The sequence below is a fragment of the Parasteatoda tepidariorum genome, chromosome 11 (assembly GCF_982258835.1).
Source record: "Parasteatoda tepidariorum strain Cologne lab strain chromosome 11, Ptep-v5.0, whole genome shotgun sequence".
Taxonomy (NCBI): Eukaryota; Metazoa; Arthropoda; class Arachnida; order Araneae; family Theridiidae; genus Parasteatoda; species Parasteatoda tepidariorum.
In genome coordinates this window covers 47,974,863-47,986,968 of record NC_141765.1, presented here as the reverse complement: position 1 = coordinate 47,986,968, position 12,106 = coordinate 47,974,863, and positions in this window count along the sequence as shown.

Genomic DNA, 12,106 nt, shown 5'->3' with positions numbered 1-12,106 from the left:
TCGTTAAGTAGTCCGGACTTCTTCAGGCCACTTGGTCTTTAAAGAGTTAAGGTAATTTTAACCATATTTTTTTCTCAGGGTACCAGTCGTTGTGTTATTTACTTGATTTTCGTTTTGCTTGATTTTCGACATTAAGATGAGTTAATTACTGGCAGTGATTCATAACAATCTTTATTTATCACATTCTTCTGCAATCCTACAGACACACAGAGCAATCTTTCATTATTGATTTTTTTATGCAATTAAATCTAACATTTGCAATCATCCTACATAATGAGAAGAACTCACAACAGGAGTTATTTATACAGTTTAAATGATTTACATGAAATTAATCAATATTTATTTTCTTCGTAATGAAATAAAGTAAAATTAACGATTAAATAAAAATAATGAGCCGTAAGCGAACGATATGAGTCTTCTACACTCTTAATTTTGGATTAATTAAAAGTAACTCTTAATTTTGGATTTGGAATAACATTATTATTTTTAAATTATTTTTCTAATTGACTTTGTATTAACATATTTTGTTAACACTTTTACAATATTTTGTATTGGAATAATTTTTAAGGAGAAGAAAAATTAAATTAATGCTTCATATTATTTTTATTAATGAAAAATAGTAAAACGGAATTTTTGTGATAGTTTTAATAATAAAAACAAGCGAAATAGCATTTTATAACTAAATTTCGTTTGATTAAAAAATTAAATTTTTTATGAACCAAAGACATGCATAATAGGACTAAAAATAGGAATACTAGGAATAAAAATATTTGGATTGAAAAATTTTACACTGTAAGAAATTCCGAATCAAATTCTGGTAAAAAGTACTGCCTCTCAGGGTGCCGGTGCTTTTCATCGTAAAATTTCATATTGCGGAACAAAAAATCTGATATATCGTGATTTTTACAGTAATAATTACTGAATCATAGAATCACTAAACCTCTAACTAAATAAATATAACTTTAAAAATTATGGTATAATATTTTACGGCAAAAATGGATTTTACAGTAAAATTGGCTTTTACGGATGATGTATCCAAAGTGCCGTAATTGATACCGTCGAAAATTTGATACCGTAAAATTTGATACCGTAATTTGATCCAGAATTTTTTACAATGTTATTTTGTAAGAGCGTTTTTTTTTACTTTGAAATTATTGAAATAATGTATTATAAATATTATAAACAGTTAGCAATAGTAAAAACAAAATTATATCTCTGTGTATACCACTGATAAGTTGCATGTAAAAGATATTTGAATAAGTATGTAACATTTTATTGTACTCATTTACATCTTTGCGATTCCTTTGCACTTACTGACTGCTTTAACCTTTTTTTATGTTACAATTGTTTTTATTCCACAAACTTTTAAAATTCTATGTTAATATTCATTCTATGAATATTCTAAGTCTGTTAGTGGAAAATTGTTCTTATTCTGATTAATAATGAATATTTTTGACCTTTTAATTGAAAGTTGTTCTTATTTTGAGTAATAATGAATATTTCTGACATTTTAGTTGAAAGGTATTCTTATTCTGATTAATAATAATGATCAAAGGTTGATCAGCTAAATATTATGCTTGTTAAAAATTTACTTTTAGAGTTTAAAATGTTCTTATATGCATGTATTGGTAAAACTTATGTAGAAAATAATGGAGTTTTCTTTTTAGCCCGTTTATGTAAAAGGAATTAAAGTCAGACTATCTTCTTAAAAAAAAAAAGCTACTTTTAAAAACGTTCTTTTCATTCTTTAAAAGTAATTATTATAAAACATTGAAAAAAGGAATTATATAGCTATAACATGAAGAAAATCTTTAAGTTTACTTTTTTTTCTGTATAATGTAGGTGAAAACTTAGCTTTTGCGAAAAATATGAACATGAATATTTTAAATGAGTTTATTGTTTGATATATTACTAACCTGTCAAAAACTATACATCTTTTTTACAAATTGTCACGCATTTTTTTGAGATAATATTGGTTTTATGGTTTCAAAAGTTTGATCTAATATTATTCATCATATTTTGTTTAGAAAACATAGAGTAGCCTATAGGCTTATATAAAGGAAAAGAAATAGAAGATTTGACGTAATAAATCATTCTAAACGTCTATCTATATGAATATAAAGTGATTCTTTCTATATTTCTACTTTTTAAAATAACATGAAAATAAATTGCATTTTTCCTCAATTAATTTCAAACGAAAATGGGAAAAAACAATGATATGATTCAATTATATTTAACAACAGTTAATATATATATATATATATATATATATTGCGCACTACTTTATTTTAGGTTAAAGAAGCATGGTTTATTTTTAGCTGCTATTTCTTTTAATGCAGTTTTTATATTTAAAATAAATAAAACGGTTTTAAAATTGTTATTTCTACGCAATTTTAAAAATATTCACTGTAAATAAAGGGTTTCTGAAAATTGAGCAAAAATGTGTCAAAACAGCTCCAAAACAAATAGGAGTAGGGAAGAGTGGGGTCAATTGCAACAGGGTACGATTGTAACAGAGCAAAAATTTCGAGTGTCGGATTCTAGATTTGGTTCCTAGGTGGTGCACAAGGTGTATTTAATAAATCTACATGTACACCCCTGCTGGCAACCATTTTAATGTACTTTTGAAAGAGTTACATCACAAAAGATATTTTCACGCTGCGTACGTACTTTTTTTGGTATTAGAATATTATATTGTAACAAAGTAATTTTTTTTAAGCAAATAACAATTATTAACCGAATATGTAAGTGGACACCTTAATTAACATTAAAAAAAAAGATTAGTTTTGTTAATTAACTGACATTGTTTTTAACAAATGAAGCTGAACTGGCGTCTTGGGGACGATTGTAACAATAAGTAAAGGGACGATTGTAACAGCTGAAAATAAATAATCTTATGTTTACAAACCATTACTTAACTCTTTAAGAACCACCAATAGTTTCCTATATCATTTATATTATGTTGCATGTGCATTATTTCATTTGTCACCTTTCACAGCATAAATTAAAATTTTTAACCCCTTAAAGTTAAAAGTTTAACCCTTTAGGTCTCTGCTCATTATTATTTTTACTCCTAAAATACCATTACTATTTTGATCAATAAAAAAATATATCACAACTATGATAATATGTATAATTAACTATGTTTTAGTTGAATTTATGAACTGTTACAATTGACCCCGTAAGTGGGGACAATTGTAACAAGTGCGCGACTGTCAAAAATTGTTAATAACTAATATAATAACATTTAAAATAAGGTATTTTTTTTTCTAGTAGAGGATAGTCTACTTTACTCGTCTGTCAATTAATACTAATAATATATTGGATTTTTTGTTAGTCAAAAATAGTTAAGTAAAAAATGTTGCAATTCACCCCACTGTCCTCTAAAATTTGAAAACCCAATGTATTCGAAATTGAAACAGCATGTATCTATTTTTGAGAAAAATGCATGTAGAGGAAAATAAGTGTGAGAGCGATGTTCTTTGGCTGCCTTTAGGATTTATACCAAGGACCACAAAGTTCATAGCAGGATGCTATAACCACCATAGTTGTACACCTTAGTCCAGGAGAAGTTAGAAATTTCATATAGCAGCCACCGCAATAACACATCATGACAAACTAATTTCCAATTTCAATGGTACAAAGGGTTGCAATTATTAAAATATGGTCCCAATAGCTTAGTCAGGAGATAGGTAATATTAATATCACTTTTTGCTTATTTCACCGTATCTTAAAAACTTTAAAGTGAATGGAATGAATGTCCTGATGTGTCACTGCTGTGGCCATCTATATAAAGATTTCTAGGTTTCCTTGGACTGGGGTGTACTACTATGGTATTTAAAGCATCCTAATATCATCCCAGAGGTCCTTGATTGGAATTCTGCCGGCAGCCAACGAACATCTCCCTCACATATTTCTCCCTTTACATTAACTTTGAGTCTATGTATTTTGTTTGAAAATGAGCATTTGTTGTTTCAATTTTGAATGCATAGAGTTTTCAAATTCGACTATTATTTGCTTCGGAGCTACTATTGTTATTCGACTATTATTTGATCAGAATATTATTTTTTCGCATTTGATACATTTTTGCTCAATTTTGAGACTTTCCTTTTTACACTGCTTATTTATTAGATAAAAAGGGATTAAAGATGGATGCGACATTTGTAGTAGAAATTGATTCCCAAAATTAAAATGAAAATCGAAGATATTGCAATATTTAGTGATGTAAAGAATTGTATGTCTTACAATTCAGAATTTTTCCGACTATTATTGCATAAGATGATAAAGAATAATAAATATTTACCAAAGTTTAATTTTTTTTGCTTGGAATTAATTTTGCTGTTTATTAGTTATTAAATATTACTATAAAAATGAAAAAATTAACTAAAGTTAACTATATTTAAGATTTTTTAAAATTTAAAATTAGTCGCCAAATGTATTATTTTATACCATGGAATCGGGATACAAGGGACCACTCGGATAATTAATGGGACCCCTCAAAAAGTCAAAATAGTTTTAATACACAATTCGAGATGGTCATAATTCTGTCATAAGCGTTATGATTCTGTCATGACGCTTTTGCACTAAATTATGTGACCGGGGTAAGGATAAATCTTCGTTTGTAATTAAGCATTGGTTAATAAAAGTTATAAAATTTTTTTATAAAACCTCTAATTGCGCCTGGTTTTTTCCACCCAGATGAAAACTATTAAAACTACTTAAAATCAATGTATAATATCATTTTTGGAGTTTTTTTCTATAAGCCCAAACAATGCATTATTAGAGTAACTTTTCAAATATTTCAACAAAAAAAAAAAAAATAAATAAATAATTGCCGAAAACGCTTTTAAGGTTTTACAAAAGCGTCTTTTCATTATAATGGCTTTTTGAGCAATGTTCATTATGTAAATAGAAGACACTAACAAATATAGACGAAACTTACTCAAAATGTCGTGAATAACAGTAACAAGCTACTATTAGTTACAAAAAATAGCATACTACTATCTAAAAAGTGACGATATAGGTTACAGAACAGTCTAAACTAAGATGTTTAAAGTGTTTATTAAAAACATAAAATAAATTATGAATGCAAAATATATCGTTCTAAATAACATATAGTATATAACATTAAGTACGTATATAACGTAAAATTTTTTTAAAGGAAATTTTATGTCATTTTGTCACCCTAAAGGATCAACAACCCATCATTTATGCTATTTGCATTTGAATTGCTACGCTTGAAACTAATTTTGGATATTAAGGAATAAGTCAATTTTTTCATGGAGCGTATGAAGTATTTTAAACCATTTCCATTAATTGTATAACTTCTAATGACGAAGAAGATAGTTCTTTTTTTAGAAATACTAAGGTGAAGTTAGGAGAGATTGAGCACAGTGATAGCCGGGGGGGGGGGGGTGAGAAGCGAGGATAATTCTGTTTGTTTGTTTGTTCATTTACGTCGCACTTGAGCTGCACAAAGGGCTATTGGCGACGGTCTGGGAAACATCCCTGAGGATGATCTGAAGACATGCCATCACAATTTTGATCCTCTGCAGAGGTGATGACACCCCTGCTTCGGTAGCTCGAAGACGTGCACGCGAAGTCGAGCACTTTACGATAGAACAGTTTAACGAGGACCAATACCGCACACCCTCGGTCCCTACGCAGGCTGATCCAAGTGGTCACCCAGCCGCACACTGACCGTAGCCAGTGATGCTTGACTTCGGTGATCTGCTGGGAACCGTGTCTTAACGATCAGTCCACTGCGGGACATAAAATAAATTTCGAGGATAATTCGCTCACAGTACTCGTATACAGGTAAATGTGCAGTGTGCAAAAGAAAAAGAACATTCCGAACAACTTTTGATGTAGTGATGGGATTAAAATAATTTTAAAGCTGTTTCCATCTGTGAAACTAGTTATCCCCTAAACAACTAGTTATCAAAACTTTTATTTTCCTTTAAAAAAAAAAAAAAAAAAAAAAAAAAAAAAAAAAAAAAAAAAAAAAAAAAAAAAAAGGCTGATATTTGCAATGATGAGAATGAAAATTTCGACGTTTAAAAAGTACGACGTTACGGTATTTTACTTTTGACCCTAAAAATTGGAATTTTTTTAAATTAGTTTTTTAATAACATGTTTACATATTAGGATAATTTTATATTTGAAATTCTAAAACTACGTAAAACTTCAAAATGATGCATAACTTTCAGTTCCAACATAGATGATTCAAACATTCTAGTATCGTAATTAAAAAACATTCTATTAAACTTGAGCGCCAAATACCAAGGCTCTTAAAATGTTTGGGTTTCATTATTCGAAATTGTAATAGGGAAATTTTTATAATCATTTTAAACAATTCTCAAAATTATGTAAGAATATGCCCTTTAATTTTAAATTCTCCTTTTTTTAATGTTTTTGATAATATTTTAATATAATTTACAAATCAAAAGGTTTTGGTGTATAATTAAATTTATATTTAAATTTTGTAAAACTCGAAAATAAATTTTGGCGTAATTTTCATGAAAAATGGAAGTATAAAATTCTGTTATACTTTCAGGTCAAAGAACAATGATTTTAAAAAGGTTAGGTTAATTAAAATTATAGTAAAAACTTTTTTTTAAATGTTTTTTAAATTTGAAAATTATTCAAGATTATAAAACATTTTTACCTAAATTTCGAATACTTTACTTAATTATTTTTCAGCAATTTGTCTTTAAATCAAGTTTTTTTTGGCTGATGAATTATTTTATGTTTAAATTTTTAAAATAGGGTTAAGAATAAAAATTAATTACAAAGTAATTCTTATGAAAATGTAACTATTAATTTTTATTATATTTTAACGTCTCAGTACTACAATTTTAGGCGATTTTGTTTACATCATTCAGAATTGTAATAAAAAATTATTATATGTGTGAAAATAATTTAAAATTTCATAAGGAATAATTTTTATGAAGTTTTAATTGTTTTTAATGTTTGTAAGCACATTTTTTTTACAAATCAAAATTTGTTTTGGTGCGTGATTAATTTTATATTTAAGTTTTGAAAATTAGACTATGATTGAAAATGAATTATAAAATAATTCTCATAAAAATGTAACTATAAATTTTTATTGTATTTACGTGTAAAAAAGAATAATCTTAGATTTTTTTTAATGCTATTCAAAGTTATAAAAAAGAAAAAAAATAATAATTTGTCATCAAATCTCTTACAGAAGTGCCATAAAACATTTAAGTGAAGAAGAATACTAGTAATTTCAGAAAGTGCCCTTTTTCACTCCCATTTCTGTCTCAAGTGAAAAAAAAAATCATTTCATTTATTTTTGTAGAATTGTGTAAGAAATGTGCCAGCGAAAAAAAGAGAGACAGAGAGAGAGAAACGAAAAAACAACCATCCCACTTGATTTCTCGTCTGCTGTTAAAGAATGGCTTCATTTGTAGGTGTCGTGACCATAGAATTGGTCGTGACTTACCGCTTCAGTAATCGTAGCGTGCAAAAAGTTGAATTCGATTGGTTTTAGGTTGGAAAAAAAAGTAAAATTTCGCATTCTTTTTAATTTGAAATATAAGTAAAAAGTCGATGCCTTCTTCATCGAATTGATTGAAGCGAATATTCTACGTCACTGTTCCGCTTTCTAGAATTTCATTAAATATTTCCAATATCAGAAAGCATTATCTTAAATAATCTAGTTGTGAAATATAAATAATTCTGAACGGTTGGACTATCCTGTCCGTAAAAGAAAATGTTTAATTTGTAAAGGATTTCGTGCGTAGCTTAACATTTGATGTGAAAGGATAAGTAAAACGGAACGGTAGGTTTTGTTTTTTCGAAAGAAACATCGTTAGCTTGAAATAGGTCTTAGAAGCAAATGTATTTATTATAAGGTTACTCATTCTAGGAAAAAGCTCGGGTATTTCGATTTACTTCAATTTTTGATTTTATGTCTTTGAATTTATAGGTCCCTTTTAAGCAGTAAAAAGATTTTACTTCCTCTATGGTGACTTTTGGGGAATTATAGGTATGAACGAGGGTTCTTCATTTATTAATTAATATTCTGTATTATTTGAATCATTTTAGTAAATAAAGTGCATTCTATTGTAACTAGTTAACAAATTTTAAATTTTATGTTATGAGCATTTTCAAAACAGGCATTCTTAAAAGCTTTGAACTCTGAAAGTTTTTTAAGATTACTTAATAAAAGGATATTGTGTTCAAAGTTTAAAATTTGGTTGCTTGATTCCATTGAATACATTTCAATGAATAACACAAAAAATATTATTAATTTATAAGTAGTTATCTAATAAATATTAAGATTTTCTTCCATCTCCTTTATATGATAATTTCTAAGCTAACTTGGAGGAAGTAAAATTCTTTTTCGATCTAAAGCAACCCAAGAATATTTTTCTTTAGTAGTTAAAGTCAAAATTAAAGTATGAGCGCCTGTGAAACTTAATATGGTGGAAAGTTTAATAAATAAAGTACAATAAAATTAGAAATGTCCCGTTTTAAAGAGTACATCAATAAATAAAGATTTTAAGCAATGATCATATTTCGGTAATTGGTAAGAGTTGTTAAAAACTAGATAATATTTTATCAACTTACATAAAAATGTCTAATATGAATCGTTAAATATTGTTGAGCAAAGAAAAAAATGCAGAAATTTTTTAATCAAGTGAGAGTATTTATTTTGTTATGAAATGTTTAAATATGTGTAGCGTATCGTTCTTCGTTTTAGCTATCAGGGGAGAAGAAAAGAAAATTACATATATTTTTACCACAAATGTTTTGCGTCATTGCTCTGTCAAAAATTGCACAAGTCCAAAAATTAGGAAACAAACGCATTTTTGCGAGGAACCAAATCTAGTGAAGTTTTGTTTGCGTCAGAGTACGGCAATGTAATCGCAAAGTATGTATGTAATCCGCAAAATGACCAACAAAAACATGAAAGCATGACAAAGTACTAAAAAAAGTATGGTCAAAGCTAATAGAATATGGGAAAATTTACCATGTTTTTGATTGTATGGAACACTATAAAGCACGGTAATTTTTACCGAAGCCTCTTGGTAATGATTTGGTAAAATTAACAATAAAATATGTTTTCATAATATGTAATAAAAGTAATTAAGTAAAAGTAATAAAGTAAAAGTAAAATTTGGAAATTTTATCATGCTACCTTAGAGAATGGTATGAAAACCATTAATTAAATTCAATTTATTTTTCAGCTTTATATTTTTTACTAAATGTCTGGCAATAATAACTGTAATTTTGAAAATCAGAACTTCCTTTAAACCGCTACCATATGAACGGAAAAATTACCAAATGAATGGTTTAGATATTGTACATTTTGGTTCTAGTAACGAAATTTATGCTTTTTTTTTCTTTTTTTATACCTGAAGTGTCATTACGTTACGGTAATTTTACCGGAATTTATTTTTCTGTGTATAATCTCCTAGAATGTCGTAAATCTATCAAAGATAACAAAAAAGTAATCGAACGAACTCAAAATCAAGATGTAAAATGGGCACCACAACAATATAGACCAAAAATGATAGAGTGAATTTTTATTTGTAAGGGTTTAATATGGGATATGACACCTCTGGTGGCAATATTGGTCTTTGAATAAGCTCTCACGTTGTTTATGAAATTGATTAATGTTTTGGGACAATAAATCTACCGGGACAATAAATCTATTGTCTAGTAACAATAAATACTACTCCTTCATTGAGGTAGTTTTTAGCTGCGCGAGGTTCTTCGGAGAGGAATGCGGGCTGCAGTTGCTCTGTCAAGAGCATCACAGACATGATGGGAATCAGGCCTGGAATTCTGTCTAGCCATCCTCTCCATCCTCTGAATGTCTCTAGCTTCATGTCATTCCTCGTACGGCTCAGTCATGAGTTGTACGTGTTGCCCTCCATGAAATGAACTGGGAAGCGACAGAGTTTTCGAACAAATAATACCTTTGTGTTATAAAAAATTATTTAAAATTGCGTTCTTTTAAAGTGTTCGTTTTCATTTATAAAATATTGTGTTACACATGTAACTTTCAAATGGCTTGTTTCTTTAAATGCTTCGTTGGTTAGTCTTATTTGTAGGAATTACACTCTTTAAAATAATATATAAACATATTACAAAGACATTGTCAAATCCAAAGGTATGCAGACAGTTTCAACTTGATTTCAACATGATAACAATTTAATTAAAAAAGACTCATAGTGAATTTGAAGTGATTTCACTGTTAGGTTAGTTCAACGCATGGATGTAAATCAAAGGCCACATCCATGACTCAACAACTGAACCAATAAATAAATAAATAAAATAAATAAAATAAATTGTCCATACTCCTATTACACAATCTTTGGGTCAAACCACTCAACATAACAATTAATAACCCTATTTATGGCAGATACAATCAAATAGGTCCCCTTTTTAGTTTTATGCATTCTACTTATTATAAAAATAGTATTGGTTATGTTATGTATTTATAATAAAAGGATGAGAAATCGGAAAATTTTTCAGATTTTCATAAGCTCCAAATAGCAAGATTCAGATATTTTTATAAAAACTTTGTTGAATTAAAAAAATATTTATAACAAACCAACAATCCTATCGTCGTATTTTTTCCGTAAGAAAATTCTAACTTAACAAATATCTTTTTGTGGAATAGAACAACAAGTCATGGGTGCCATATTTTTTTAACCTAAAATTAACTTCAATCTCTTACCATGAAACCATTTTTTTATAACACCAGAAACAGGGTTAAATATTTTTCTTAAACTTATGTTAAAGAAGCGCCTTAAACTTGATTCTATCCGTGAAGACTCAATCTCGCGAAGACTCCACGAAGGTTCTAAGTTGTCACTTCGAAGAATGGTGGTTGCCTCATTGGTGGTTTGAAGCCCTCCCTGTTTTAGATAGATGTATACCATTTTGTCTGGAAGTAAAGGTGGCTTGTGCGCAATGCTCACTACATTGCCACAATCATGATAATAGTCAGGATATTACAGAGCCCTAATCTCCACAACTTTTTATTGTGGAAATGCTTTAGGTTTTTGTATTTAAAACTAAATCTAACATATTAATCCTATATTTAGTTAAAAGAAAAACCTTAAGTCAAAAATTTCACCTTAAGGCAGGTATAAAGTATATGTTAAAAATTGGTTCAACTTTCTACTAAAAAACTTGGTATAAGTTAGGTTCCATCAATCTCTGAAGGTTGGGGCAGTAAAATTTAAACTTTGTTCAACATTTCAGCATAAAATTGACTTAAAGTCAAACTTGGAACTCAGTGTCTCAGTTAAAAAAGTACTTTAAGGATTCATCTTGGATTTAGTTGAATGTTTAATTACAATGACAGCGCTTCTAAAAGCTTTACTATTTGTGGTACAACTTCGCACCAGTTGCTGTAACTAAATTGGCACTCATTATTTGGTGAAATGTTAAATTCGATTTTTAACAATGTAAAATTATCAATATTTTTGTTATAAATTTTTTTTTATCTAAATATATTTATAGGAAGAAGATTATCATTGAACTGGCTCCTTCTTTTTCCATAATTTTGAAGGCATTGACAGTGAATGCTAGCTATTTCCTGTTTAGTAAGTTACTTGAAATTTAGAAATAGCTTTGATGACTGTCAATTAAAATTTTTGAATGCCAACAATATATGGATAACAGACAGGTGTTAAATGTGTCTGTATTGCTACAGATAAAACTTAGAACTGCCTTAAATCTGTGTTTTTAATAACTGCCTTAAATAGCCATAATTAATTACTTCCTTAAATAGCCATAATACCATAAATATCTGCTTTAAATAGCCATGCTTACAATGATTGTTTGTTTTGTTTTAATTGAAGTCACGGACGCATTATATACCAGCTGTCAGTTGCCTCCAAGAAAACAGTTCAAGTTGCGGTAAATGGATTTGCAGCTTCCCAAATATGTAAGTCAAACTAAGGATATTATTTTTTTTAAACTTTTTCAAGTGTTACAATAAAATTCCGTTGCATTTAATTAAAAACATATCAGACACAATTAAATTTAAAATTGGTTAACGTTCCCAAAATAGACTAGATAAATACTGTTTATCGTGAAAACAGTGGGCTGCGAAGTA